This window comes from Antechinus flavipes, chromosome 1 (genome assembly GCF_016432865.1).
Source record: "Antechinus flavipes isolate AdamAnt ecotype Samford, QLD, Australia chromosome 1, AdamAnt_v2, whole genome shotgun sequence".
NCBI classification, from domain to species: domain Eukaryota; kingdom Metazoa; phylum Chordata; class Mammalia; order Dasyuromorphia; family Dasyuridae; genus Antechinus; species Antechinus flavipes.
In genome coordinates, this window is record NC_067398.1 from 692810699 (window position 1) to 692825899 (window position 15201).

At 41.8% G+C, this 15201-nt stretch overlaps 1 protein-coding gene across 10 annotated transcripts in view; it reads left to right on the forward strand.

The window, feature by feature from the left end:
- The window catches only part of PITPNM2 (phosphatidylinositol transfer protein membrane associated 2), a 265745-nt gene that overhangs the window by 11236 nt on the left and 239308 nt on the right, over positions 1 to 15201 (forward strand). The window lies entirely within an intron of this gene.

Genomic DNA, 15201 nt, shown 5'->3' on the forward strand with positions numbered 1-15201 from the left:
TAGCAGAACCTCATCTATAAAATGGGGATTCTGGGTTGTAAAGAGAATCATGTACATGTATGAGCGCTTTGCAAACATGAAGATTCTCTATAAATGGGCTGACATGTGCTTTTCCGCCATCCCTCAGAAGAACATCTAAGAGTCATCTTCCCTCTTAGAATTCTTAGACAGCTGTGGGATACCTACGAAGGTCTTCCTTCAAGACCTAGCTCATGGGCCAGGCCCTAGCTGCTGCCATGGAATGAAAGGGTCCTCCTCATTTAGGGGACCCCAAGTTCACAATTACTAGTTGTTTGACTCCTGCTAAGTTACCATCTCTACAGGAAGCCTTTGCTGATTGGTTGTTAGTGCTTTTCAATCCTCCTCAAGTTGTCCTCTGTATAATTTTGTCCCCCCATCCCTAGTTTCTAGTGTAGGACCCTGCACGCAGTAGGTCTATTAAAGGATTGTTGGATTCAGTGGATCTAGACCTCATTCTACCCTCAGAACAAGATGGCGCACCGTCCCACTTATTTTGCCCAGACAGGACATTGTATGATCTAGAAGGAAGACTATTTTAGGCATTAAGGCAGTTTGAGAATTATAAGAAGAAATATGATTCGGCTTTCTGAGAGGCAGAAATAAAGAAGGAACATGTTCCAGACATGGGAAAGTGTGTGACCAAAGGCATGGAGGTGGGAGACAGCAGTTTTGAGTTTGGGGAGAAGCAGGTAGAGCAGTTGGGGGCTTGAATCTAGTTTGTGAAGAGAATTGGGGAATATAAGACACTTTACACATGTTGAAAGCCCAATGAAAGCGTAAGGCATTTTTTATCATATTTTTATTCTAGAGATTGTCATCTCTTGAGCTATCAGACCAAAATGTCAAGGGGACTTATGTGGTCTGTAGTCTGGGGCCCCACGGCTTTCTCAGTCTCCCCTGGTTCTACACTCATTCCCTTGGCTTTCTCTGTGATTTTGGCTGTGAGTTTTTGTGGCGGAGTCAAAGATTTGGATGGGGAACAGCTTGATGCCATTAACAGGCCTCATGGTTTGCTACCATACTCAAGGAGAAAGGGTTTGATGTTTCCCTGGCTCCCTTCCAATCCTCAGATGACTCACTGGGTTATTGTCAGTCCATGATAATCACCGCAGGCGGACTGTTAGAACCAACTCAAGCCAATCTGCAAGCCAGCCTTCTCTCTATGGGCTCAGAATCAGCTATGGCCATCCCTTTTGGTCATCCGGATCTCCTCAGTTGCCTTTGCAATCCAAGTTCCATTTCCTAGCCAATTTTCCCTTTTACTAGGGAGGGGTGGTACTGGAGAGAATTTAGAATCAAAATTATTGATTGTCTTAACCAAACCTTAGTGATATCTTTTCCCTGGGATCCTCAGTGTCTTTGACATTGAGCTGTTTTTCATTTCTCTGAGAAGCCTTGAGATGCTGGTGCTCCCACTTTTGGGGATTACCCCCCCCAAATAACTTTCGGAATATCATGTCACCTCCCTGGATTGCATTTTCCTTATCTGTAAAATGAGGGAGTATGATTAGATGATTTCTGAACACCCCCCCCCCCCACTCTAGGTTTACAATCAAATGAGATAAAATGCCATTTGCTTTTGATTTTATTTTTCCTTTTTTAGATTGTTTTTCTTTTTTTATGGTTATACGTGTACATTACTTTTTTTTTTTTAATACACATTTTTTTATAAATCATGTTAAGAGAGAAAAATCAGAACAAAAGGGAAAACCCACGGAAAGAGAAACAGAAGAAAAAAGAAAAAAAATGAACATAGCATGTGTTGATTTATATTCATTCTTCATAATTCTCTCTCTGGATGCAGATGGCATTTTCTATCCAAAGTTTATTGGAATTGCCTTGGATCATTGAATCCCTGAGAAGAACTGAGTCTTTTATAGTTGATCATCACACAATCTTGCTATTACTGTGTACAATGTGTTCCTGGTTCTACTTGTTTTGTTCAGCATCAAATTCATGTAAATCTTTTCAGGCCTTTCTAAAATTGGCTTGTTCATCTTTTCTTTTTTTTTTTTTTAAATAGAACAATAATATTCCATTACCTTCATATTCCATAACTTATCCAGCCATTCCCCAGTTGATGGCATCTGCTCATTTTCCAATTCTTTGCCATCACAAAAAGAGTTGCTTCACACGTGGGTCCTTTTCCCTGCTTTATGATTTCCTTGGGATACAAACCCAATCATGGCACTGTTGTATCAAAGGGTGTGGGCTATTTATAGCCCTTCGGGCATAGTTCCAGATTACTCTCCGGAATGATTGGATCAGTTCACAATTCCACCAACAGTGCATTAATGTCCCAGTTTTCCCACATCCCCTCCAATTTTTATCATTATCTTTTCCTGCCATCTTAGCCATTCTGGGAGGTATGAGTAGGTACCTGGGAGCTGTTTTAATTTGCATTTCTCTAATCAGTTGTAATTTAGAGCATTAAAATGTCATTTGAATGTCAGCTTTGTGGCTAGAGAGAATAATTAATGCTACTGGATATAGTTTTACTTTACAGGTAAAGAAACCATGTCTCTGAGAGGTGATTTTTCCCGAGGCAACACAGGTAGTAAGTAGCAGAGCAGGAATTAGAACACAGATCTTCTGCTTTATTGTTGATGTTGTCATTTTTTGGTTGAGTCTGACTCTTTGTGACCTCATTTCTTCTGCTTTCCAAGCCCCTAGATAGAATTGAGGCTGGAGTAATCGAGTAGAAGATTATCTTTAGGAGATGGACATAGAAACAGCCACTTAGCATAATGCTTGGGATAGAGCAGAATTAAGAATTTCTTGTTACCAGTTCTTATCCCCTTGTTGTTGTCTAATTCTTCATGACTCCACTGGGGTTCTTTTGGCAAAGATACTGGAGTGATTGCTGTTTCATTTTCCAGCTCATTTGACAGATAAGAAAAATGAGGCAAACAGGGTGAAGTGACTAGCTCAAGGTCACACAGCTAGGAAGTATCTGAGACAGAATTTGAATCCAGCTCTGCCTGCCCCAGGGCTGGTGCTCTATCCACTGCACCACCCAGCTGCCCTGCCCTAACCCTAACCTAGTCCGATTTGAGCATTTTATGGACGAGGCCACTGAGGCCCAGAATGCGAAGTTACTTGTTCCTTGTCCCCCAGAGCCACAATTTGCACCAGGGTCTTATTACTCTAACTCTTGCTTGAATAGAGGGGAGAGGGGTGACTTCAAGCCCCACTTGGATCATTTCCTGCCTGTGTGATCGTGGGCACTACACTGCCAGCCTCAGTTTCCTTATCTGTGAAATGAGGCTACTGATTGTGAGGCTGTTCATATAGTGCTTCGCAAACTTGAAAATAGGATTTAAATGTCAATTATTATTTTTATAAGCTCATAAAATAGGGGCCCTGAAGCTCAGCTGGCGTTCCCTTCCTACCTCTCCTTAAGCAGGAAAACAGTTCCTCCTAGGCTCTACCCAGCTGCCCGAATGGTCTGACTGCATTCCAGGGTGCTGTCCATGGAAGGCTGAGGAAGGCAAGGATCTGGCTGACCAAACTTCCTTTGCCTGGGGATCCCTGGGAAGCAGAAGCTAAAGAAAGGGGGCGTGGCAGCTGGCTTGGAGAAGTGCCCGCCATATCAAGAGGTGTTTCTCTCCTCACCCCACATCCTTCCCTTGGGGGTCACTTTCTGTGGACCAGCCAGGACACTGGTGTCTCTGATATTGGAACACTAGAAAGATAGAGAGGGGCTCATTTGCATGAGCATTTATTTGCTCTCGGAGGCAGTAGGGAGCTACTGCAGTTTATTGAGTAGGAGGGTAACATTGGTCAAATCTGTGCTCTAGGAAAATCACTTGGGTTTGGGTGGGGAGAGCCCTGAAGCGGGCAGCTTCTTACCACAATCCAGGTGTGACACAGGTGATGAGAGTCTGCCCAGAGGGATGGCAGTGCCGGAGGAGAGGAGGGGGGGTTATGTTACAAAGGGGAAATGGCCAAGCCTCGGCCACAACTTAACTGCGTGTATGGGAGAGGAGATGGAGCGGGGAGTCCAGGCTGACTGCTGTTGGGGAGACATCCCCTGTCCTCTCTGTTAAACCTCCCCAGCTCCTTCTCCCTGCTCTCAAGAAAGGGATTTGTAGTCTGTTAAGAGTTTATTTTGTTGGCAGGGATCTATGTAAACAGAGTAATAAATAGTGCAGCTGATAAGAGTATTGGTTTAGACTCAAGATCTGAATCTGAACTGAAACCCTGCCTCTCGTAACTGTGTGATTGTGAACAAGTCAGTTCATGCTTTGGGCTTTGATTGTCCAATTAGGGGATCAGACTTGATGCTCTTTAAGGTCTGGTTCTAGGTCCCATAACCCTAATAACTATCCACATAGGGTTCCCAAAGCACTTTCCTCCTAGCATCCCTGTGAGAAAGGTCAGGAAGGCTTGTTGTGGCCATTTTGTTGTCAAGACCTATTGAGGAGCATTGGTTTATCCCAGAGCCACCATGAATTATAGCCTTGACACACACACACACACACACACACACACACACACACACGGCAAAGGAGTATGAAATGATGGAAAAAGCTCTACCTTTGGCATCAAAGGGCTTGAGTTCAAATCATACCCCAAACTCATCCATCCTTTGCGATATTGGGCCCATAGTCTCTTTGGGCCTCAATTTCCTTTTCTGTATCTGGGGAGGAGAGGTGTTGATCTTGATGCTTTCTATAATTGATGTCTTCCAACCCTCACCCATAATTACCAGTTTGTCTTGCCTGGGCGGGGTGAGAGATGAGCAGAGAGTTAATTTGTTTAATTTGAGATGGTTTTAAGGGCTGGACAAGCTCTCTGTCATCTCCTCCCTCCTCCCTGAGTCTTTTCCTCTTTCCAGAACAAGGAAGCTCAAACCAGTCCTTTTTAGAAGCTAGTACAATTCTGGAGAGGGAAGGAGGTGATGCGGGAGAGGGACCACAGACTGGAAGAGAGGAACTGGGAATGGCTTTCATGTGTATCCTTTGTATCCTCAAGGCTCAGCACAGAGTCAGTAGTTGACAAAAATGCTCATCAATTGATTGAAAACATAATTAATGCCATTCCCTCTTCATTTGCCAATGATCCATTCAGCAAATAGTTATTCTGCAGCTACTGTGTGGAGAGCTCTGTACTCTCTTGTGGAGTTCTTGCTCCTTCTGCCTCCATGGAGTTTGCAAGTCTGGTCATCCCATTGCATCTGGTCTTCACCAAGAAAGTGCTATGATAGTCCCGAGAGATTTGTGATCAGGCGATCATCCAGCATTTATGAAGCAGCTTCTATGTGTCAGGGCCTGGGAATAAATAGAGATAAAAGTGAAATTACTCCATTCTGTCAAATCTCACCCATGGGGGCAAGTGTCCAGTCCCATAATGCAGATGAAGGCCATCCGTGACTTCTTCTGTGGGTTTCTTTTGTCTATCACCTCCTTGAATTCCATCTCCTCCTCCCCTGGCTCTCCTGGCATTTTGTGGAGACCCATAGACCCATAAACTAATCGGTCATTATCTTTCATTTTCTCTGTGCTTTGGCCCATCTGGTCCTGCCTTTCCCATAGAACCTCTTTGACCCGACTGCTCTCCATAATGTCTTTTATCCTGTCCATACCCAACAAACACTTTGCTATTTCTCTATAGCTATTCAAGGTATACAGAAGGCTTTCCTCTCAACCACAACTCTGTAAGATAACTATTTCAAATATTATTATCCCCATTTGCAAATGAGGCAACTGATTAAATGACCAACCCAAAGTCACATGGCCTTTAAATGTCAGGGGTGGGATTGGAACCTTGGTTTCTGATGAGTCCAAGTCCAGTGCTTTGTCCATCACGGTATACAGTCTCAGTGGAAGGGAACTATGACACATGCACACGTAACTAGAATACAGACTTAAGCTCCCCGTGTACACTTCTTTGTATTCTCTTACCTGTGTACTTGTTGTATCCCCTTGGAGAATGTGAGATTCTAGAGGGCGAGCGGTATTATTTGTCCTTGAATTCTCCATAATCAGCAGGCAAACATTTATTGAGTGCTGACTGATTACATAGCAGGTACTAGATTAACCACGTGGATTCAAAGATAAAAATGAGCCAGTCCCTGCCCTTGAGGAGCTTACATTCCTTTAAAGGAGACTAGTTTGTTAATGCTTGTTGCAGTGATTGAATTAAAAGGGACTTAGTTCAAATTTCTTCTGAAATGAAGTCAGCTTTGATTTTATATGAAACTTGTAAGCGAGGGGCTTCTTTTGGCTTTTCTCTGGGTTCTCTGAGCTTAGCAAGCTATCTGGCACATAATAGGTTTTGCTACTTGACTGAATTCAGTAACGTAGTTTTTCTAGGCATGCTATAGTGCTAAGCTTCTTAAACTGGGGGTCACATAACTGCATGAGGAGGTTGTGAAAAATTTGGCAACAGTGAAAGTTTTTCAAATGCTCTGTGTCCTGTACTATCAAATATTCTGCCAAAATTTAATTCTTTATGTAAAAATGAACAAACACGTATCCATCTCTATGCAGATTTGTTTTTATTTTTAAATGATAAAATTATATGTATGCCAAAATTATTTAAAAATAAATTTCTTTATGATTTGTTGTCAGTAAATGTTTGATTTGTATACCTATTTTATATATTTCTATGCCTGCGATCATGTAAAAATTCTTTGGGAGAAAAGGGTCATGAGTGGAAAAAGTTTAAGAAACTCTAGTGTAGTGGAAAGATTATGGGCCAGGATTCAGGTCCCAGATATCTCACTAACTTGGGTCTGGAGAATAAAGGGACTTCTCGTCGTCTGTCCCTTCATCGTGAATGTCCACTTAATTCGGTCTTAATGTCTTCCTTTCTACTACTGCCTCTTTCCTGCTGGTTCCAAATTTTCCCATGTCTCCTCCATCCTCAATATGCTCCTCCTGTATTCCATTCTAGCTCTTATCCTATGGATCTTCTCTCTTTTTTTTTGGCTAAAGATCTTTTATGAATCCACATCTCTCTTCCCTTTCTTCCTTTTTTTTTAATCTTATAATCTGACAAGAGACTACAATCTCTCTCCCAAGTTACTAGTGATTCCTTAATTGCCAGATCTAATGATCTTTTCTCAGTTCTTATCCTTCCTGGTCTCTTGGTAGCCTCTGGCACTGTTGATACCCCTCATCGCCTTGATTCCCTTTTCCCTTTCGATTTCCATGACACGAGTCTAGCCCAGTTCCCCTCCTAAGTCTTTGATTCTCATTCTCAGGCTCCTTTGCTATATCTTTGTCTGGAACGTGTCTGCTAAAGATGGATGTCCCCACGGACTTTGTTCAAGGCCTTCTTCCCTTCTTCCTCTATACTGTTTCACTTGGATGATCTCATCAGTTTCAGTGTTGTCTCTGCTGGTGATTGTCAGATCTGCTTAGCCAGCCCTAAACTCCCTTTTGACTTCCAGACTCTCCTCTCTAAACCGGATGGCTTATAGATGTCTTAAGCTCAGCGTGTCTGAGAGTCATTACTGTTCCTTCTATAGCCTCCCTGATTCCAGAATTCCTGTCACTGTGAAGTACTTACTACCTCATTTAAGTTCAGGCTCCATTCCTTCTTCTCTCACCCCCTCTGTAGTTAATCTCATCACTAACTTGATACTACCTTCCTATCTTTGGTTTCTACCCCCTTCTCTCCTCCTATACAACCTGGTAGAGCTCTTATCATTTCACCCTGTTGCAATCGTCTGCTCATTGGGCTCTCTGCCAGTCTCCCCACTCTAGTCCGTCCTTCACTTGGCTGTCAAATCAATCTTCCCCTGCAGATCTGGCCACGCCAAACTTCTCCTTCTCCATTTAGCGGCTCCTTTTTGCCTGTGGGATCAAATGTAAAATCATCTGGCTTCAAAGTCCCTCCCAATTTGTCCCACCCCCTTCCACTCTTCTTATGTCCCCATGTGCTCCATGATCTAGTGACTGGCCTCCTGTTCCATCTCCCACTTGGGACATTTTCTCACGTGCCTGGAATGCTACCTCCAAGCTCCTTCAGGTCCTAGATAAATTCTCACCTTCTACGGGAAATTTTCTCCATTTTGTCCTCTGTGGATCTTGTTTGTACATGTTTTCATGTTATTTCCCTTCCCTGGGAGATGGGATTTTCATTGTCTTCCCAGCACTTAACTCACAGTGTCTGGGATATGGTCGGCACTTACTGTCTGAACAACCCCTTATTTTCCAGATGAGAAAGCTAGGGTTAAGTGACTTGCCTGCAGTTTCTTAAGGAGTATCAACAGAGGAATTTAAATCTTGTCTCTCTTGTTCTAGAACCAGGCTTTTTTCTCCCCAGATGGTGGTTGAGATGGGGTCGAGGGGAACTCGAGACTTAACCGACTTGCTCACTCGGAATACTCAGAAGATCCTTGAGCCAACTGTTGGAGAATTAGTCTCGCATGTATGTGTTGAGTGGCGGCTGTGTGAAGAACAGCTTTCTGAACACAGTAACTCCTGGCCTGGGTCCCTGGAGAAGAACCATGGGCCGTGACAGTGGCAAACTCTGGAGCCCGAGCCCAGGCTCCCAGAACCCCCAGCCTAGAGAACATATCTCTCCTTGTCCCTGAGTCATCAATAGTGGGTCTGTCTGAGTTCTGTAAGTCACATTTACCTCCTTTAGTCTAATTAACCGTAAATGTGAATTAGTTCCGTGGGCTGACTCACAGAATCCATTATAGGGTTGTGGACAGGGGGTTCAGTGTGTTGCTTTTGGAAGCTGGAGAGCCAAGCTGTAGATTTCCATATTTGCCAATTGAGCACTTTTAAATTATTCATTTGGGCCTGGGTGACTAATGAGGAAGCACATCCCTCATGCTTCATTTGAGACTTTTAAGAAAAATTGTTAAGTAAACATTAACCTGGATGATGCACTGGTGCTGGGAGATTTAAAGTATAACCCATTTTACAGATTAAAGTGCCTGTAGACTGAGAGCATGACTCCATTTCTCATCAGCTCTAGAAGGAGGCAGGGCATTGCTGAGAGGATAGAACTGGTGTCTGACCGCCAAGTCTGGTTTTTACTTTTGCTTCAGTGAGTTTTTTAATGATTAAGAGTCTTTTGTTTATTTTTAGCTTGCTTGCCAAAAGTGGGGGTTGAGTAACTGAGGAGGATTGATTGTGTGGGTTGGGAAGAGATACCCACATTCGTTGCTTTTTATGTAATTGGTTTTTATTCACTTCTAATACAATCTATAAAAAGAGGAAAAGAGAGGAGAAGGATGAAGGAGGAGAAAGAGGAAGGAACAAAACAGGAGGAAGAGGAAAGAAGGAAGAGGAGAAAGAGGAAAGGAGGAGGAGGAGGAAAAGGATGGGAGGAGGAGGAGGAAGAGGAAGGAAAGAGGAAGAGGAAGGAAGGAGAAGGAGGAGAAAAAGGAAAGAGGAGGAAGGAAAGAGGAAGAGGAAGGAAGGAGGAGGAGGAAGAGGATCCTGATTCTTAGCTTACAGAAAGAGTTCTTCACCTGCGGTCTATGAACTTGCCTTTTTAGAATACTTGGATAACTATATTTTAATCTAATTGAGTTTTCTATTCCTACCTATTTTAAAAACCTTTTGTGCCGGGCCTTAGGCTTCCCCAGGCTGCCTAAGGATTCCCAGATAGAAAAAAGGTAACTGTCTCTGACCGATGGGCATTCCTTCAGTTCTTGGAGTCTTCCAGAAAAGGAGATTGTGTCATCAGCCTTCCTGGAGCCTCACTCCTATTCAAGGGGAGGAAGTTACAGGGAAGCTCCAAGTTAGAAGGGACCCCACTGAGTCTGCCCTGCCCCTCAGGTTCAGCTCTGCATCTCATTGGAAGAAGTTGGGATCCAGCCCGAAGGCCAGGACCTAACTGCTTTCCAGTCATTTTTAGGAAATTTTTCTTTTTCTCAAGGCTTCAGTTGACCTCTTTGCGGGTTCTAGGTGTGCTGCTGGTCCTGCCTTCTGTGGCCAAGGGGAACAAAGCTAATTTCTCTTCCCTGTGACAGCAGTGGGACATTGCTGGCATGCAGCCCCACTCCCAGGTTTGTCCTTCCTAGGTTCGCCAGTCCAGACCCTGGGGCCCTTCCTTTGTCACCTTCATTTCAAATAGATCCTTCTCCACTCTGGAACCTAGAGAGATGATCTTTCTTTGTGGTATTCGATCAGTTAGTTGTGTCCAACTCTTTATAACCCCATTGGATTTTTGTTTTGGGATTTTTTGTTTTGCAGAAATACTGTAGTGATTTGCCATTTTCTTCTCTAGCTCATTTTACAGATGAGGAAACTAAGGCAGACAGGATGAAGTGACTTGTGTTCCTTCTGATAAAGAATTTTCCAAAAAAACAAACTGAGTGAGTGGGGAAGCAGTTCAGTCAAACTGAGTCGTGTGTACTGGGAGCATTCATTTGTACACAGTATTTCTGTGGGAAATGCTACAAAAAGGGAGCACCTTGCTTTCTTCTGGGCTTTGATGGAGGAACTACAGCTTCAGTTGTCTTCCTGACAGCCCACAAGTGTGGGCTAGCCTGGAAACAACTTTTTTTTTTTTAATTTAATTTAATTTAATTTTATAATAACTTTTTATTGACAGAACCCATGCCAGGGTAATTTTTTTTACAACATTATCTCTTGCACTTGCTTCTGTTCCGATTTTTCCCCTCCTTGACTCCACCCCCTCCCCTAGATGGTAAGTCGTCCTATATATGTTAAATATGTTGCAGTATATCCTAGATACAATATATGTTTGCAGAACTGAACAGTTTTTTTGTTGCACAGGGAGAATTGGATTCAGAAGGTAAAAATAACCCGGGAAGAAAAACAAAAATGCAAATAGTTCACATTCGTTTCCCAGTGTTCTTTCTTTGGGTGTAGCTGCTTCTGTCCATCATTGATCAATTGAAGCTGAGTTAGATCTTCTCTTTGTGAAAGAAATCCACTTCCATCAGAATACATCCTCATACAGTATCGTTGTTGAGGTATATAATGATCTCCTGGTTCTGCTCATTTCATTCAGCATCAGTTCATGTTAGTCTCTCCAAGCCTCTCTGTATTCATCCTGCTGGTCATTTCTTACAGAACAATAATATTCCATAACATTCATATACCACAATTTTCTCAACCATTCTCCAATTGATGGGCATCCATTCAATTTCCAGTTTCTAGCCACTACAAACAGAGCTGCCACAAACATTTTGGCACATACAGGTCCCTTTCCCTTCTTTAGTATTTCTTTGGGATATAAGCCCAGAAGTAACGCTGCTGGATCAAAGGATATGCACAGTTTGATAACTTTTTGGGCATAATTCCAGATTGCTCTCCAGAATGGTTGGATTCGTTCACAACTCCACCAACAATGCATCAGTGTCCCAGTTTTCCTGCATCCCCTCCAACATTCATCCTTATTTTTTCCTGTCATCTTAGCCAATCTGACAGGTGTGTAGTGGTATCTCAGAGTTGTCTTAATTTGCATTTCTCTGATCAATAGTGATTTGGAACACTCTTTCATATGAGTGGTAATGGTTTCAATTTCATCCTCTGAAAATTGTCTGTTCATATCCTTTGACCATTTATCAATTGGAGAATGGTTTGATTTCTTATAAATTAGAGTCAATTCTCTATATATTTTGGAAATGAGGCCTTTGTTAGAACCTTTAATTGTGAAGATGTTTTCCCAGTTTGTTGCTTCCCTTCTAATCTTGTTTGCATTAGTTTTATTTGTACAAAAGCTTTTTAATTTGATGTAATCAAAATTTTCTATTTTGTGATCAGTAATGGTCTCTAGTTCATCTTTGGTCACAAATTTCTTTCTCCTCCACAAGTCTGAGAGATAAACTATCCTATGTTCCTCTAATTTATTTATAATCTCGTTCTTTATGCCTAGGTCATGGACCCATTTCGATCTTATCTTGGTATATGGTGTTAAGTGTGGGTCCATGCCTAATTTCTGCCATACTAATTTCCAGTTATCCCAGCAGTTTTTATCAAATAATGAATTCTTATCCCAAAAGTTAGGATCTTTGGGTTTTTCAAACACTAGATTGCTATAGTTGACTATTCTGTCTTGTGAACCTAACCTATTCCACTGATCAACTAATCTGTTTCTTAGCCAATACCAAATGGTTTTGGTGACTGCTGCTTTATAATATAATTTTAGATCAGTTACAGCTAGACCACCTTCATTTGATTTTTTTTTTCATTAATTCCCTTGAGATTCTCGACTTTTTATTGTTCCATATGAATTTTGTTGTTATTTTTTCTAGATCATTAAAATATTTTCTTGGAAGTCTGATTGGCATAGCACTAAATAAATAGATTAGTTTAGGGAGTATTGTCATCTTTATTATGTTCGCTCGGCCGATCCAAGAGCACTTAATATTTTTCCAATTATTTAAGTCTGACTTTATTTGTGTGGAAATTTTTTTGTAATTTTGCTCATATAATTCCTGACTTTCCTTTTCCTTTCTATCTGATTCCCAAATATTTTATGCTGTCAACAGTTATTTTGAATGGAATTTCTCTTTGTATCTCTTGCTGTTGGATTTTGTTGGTGATGTATTAATATGCTGAGGATTTATGGGGATTTATTTTGTATCCAGCTACTTTGCTAAAATTATGAATTATTTCTAATAGCTTTTTAGTAGAATCTCTGGGGTTCTCTAGGTATACCATCATATCATCTGCAAAGAGTGATAGTTTGGTTTCCTCATTGCCTACTCTAATTCCTTTAATCTCTTTCTCGACTCTTATTGCAGAGGCCAGTGTTTCTAATACAATATTGAATAATAATGGTGATAGTGGGCAACCTCGCTTCACTCCAGATCTTACTGGGAAAGGTTCCAGTTTGGAAACAACTTCTATCTAGTACATTGTTTCTATGGAAAAATGTGTTACATTCATAGTGAGGAGGAAATAATTTTCTTCTGGACTTGGGCTGTGGGCTAGCCTAGAAACCAAACTTCCATTTATTAATAAATAAATCAACAAGTATTTATTAAACTTTTACTATGGTTTAGTCACTTGCTAACATTGTGTGGGAAAATGCCTTATGAGAAGGAAACCTTTCTCCCACTTTGAGGTTTGAGGTTCTAGGACCAGGCTGGGAATGGAGAGGAAGGGGAGCCAGGCTCAGGTGGGAGCCAGCTTGGTAACTTGAATTTATGTGTAGAATCTTCTTTCAAATGTATCAAAATTAATCTCAGTTTGTTGATATTTTTTGCTCTTTATATAATCTTTATTTATAAATATATTCCTCTTCTCTCTTCTACCCCCTGAGCCATCCAAAGATATTTTTTTAAAAAGAAGAAAAATTTCAGCAAAACCCACTCATTACTTTAATAAAGCTTGACAGTATTTTTGCAGTACTCCACATCCATAGGTGTCCACTTGTGTATAGAGGGAGGGAGGTGCATTTTCTCAGCTCTTCTCCAGGGCAGAGCTTATTCATATTAAAGGCAGAGACTTTGGTTTTATTGGTAAGTATTTCTATGGGAAATACGTGAAATGAGAAGGAAGCCCTTTTTCCCATCCTGGAGTCCAGAGGGAGGAGAATCAAACCCTGGTGGCAGCATGAGCCAGATGCTGATGTTTTAGATGGAAGGCCCCTTGTTACTGACCTAAAGTTGTGCTTCCTGGCCAGAGCCCAGCAAGTAGCCTTGCCTGAAAAATACTGTGGGGTGGACGGTTGGGGAGGGCGGATGGGGCTGAGGAACTTTTTGTTTTTATTTAGATAAAAGCTTTTCATTTTTCAAAATATAGTTTTCAACATTCACCCTTGCAAAACCTTGTATTCCAAATTTTTCTCTCTTGCTTTCCCCCATTCCCTTTCCTAGAGAGCAAGTAATCCAATATGTGTTAAGCATGTGCAATTCTTCTATACATATTTCCACATTTATTATGCTGCACAAGAAAAATCAGATCAAAAAGGAAAAAATGAGAAAGAAAACAAAAAGCAAGCAAAAAGTGAGATAGAAAACAAAGAACAAAATCAAAAAGCAACAACAAAAAAGTGAAAATGCTAAGTTATGATCCACGCTCAGTCCCCATAGTCCTCTCTGGTGCAGATGGCTTTTTCTATTACCAGTCCATTGGAACTGGCCTGAATCCTCTTGCTTCAAAATGTAGTTTCAAAATGCAACATGCAAAGATAAAATTACCCCTGCAAAACCTTGTGTTCCAAACTTTTCTCCCTCCTTTCTCCCCCACTCCCTCCCCGGATGGCAAGTAATCCAATATATATTAAACATGTGCAATTCTTCTATACATATTTCCACATTTATCATGCTGCACAAGAAAAATCAGATCAGAAAGGGAAAGAATGAGAAAGAAAACAAAAAGGACAAAACAAAACAAGAAAGGAAACAAAAAAGCAAAAACAACAACAAAAGTGAAAATACTATGTTGTGGTCCACACTCAGTCCCCATAGTCCTCTCTGGATGTGGATGACTCTCTCCATCACAAGTTTGCTGGAATTGGCCTGAATCACCTTGCTTCAAAATGTATTTTCAAAATACATGCAGAGATAGTTTTCAACACTCACTCTTGCAAAACCTTGTGAAGACAAGATTGCTTTGGAGTGATTGGAGGGCTTTTCTGCAGCGAGGACCCCAGAGGTCAGAACTAGGATTTGTGGGGACAAAGCTGAATGTGAGGGGGGGACTTTCTTCCCTTCTAGGAGGGGCTTGGGCTTCCAATTCTGGGAGACAGAATGCCCCCTTGCTGGGATCAACATCCTAGGTCTAGCAGACCCCAAATTAAGAAGCCCTGGACTAGATGGTAATGCTGGTGTCTGTGTGTGTGTGTGTGTGTGTGTGTGTGTGTGTGTGTGTGTGTGTGTGTGTTGTATATTATTAACATTGCTTTCCTGGGCGCCCAGCTAGTTCTGAGTCAGCTCCCCTACAGGTTCCCTCCTCAAAGCCAGAATCCTGCAGGGTAGCAGGGGAGTTTCAGAAGGCAGAGATTTTATTTTTAGGCTTTGTATCCTCTGTGATGCTATCGCTATGGAGATGCGGAGCCTGTGGCCCAGGGAGCTTCTGTGCTTTCTCCATACGTAGCAGGCGGGGGTCCTATTTCTCTCCTGGAATTGAGGTTCCCTAGAACATCCTGGTCCTGCTGGCTGCCTGCCTCCCCCTCTTGCAGGTGGAAAAGTTATGTTTTTATTTTTTTTCCCTTCAGGATAGTCAAGGGAAAGTTAGCTTCTAAGAGATGATGTGGGCTTTAGTTAGAAGGGCAGAGACAGCTGTATAC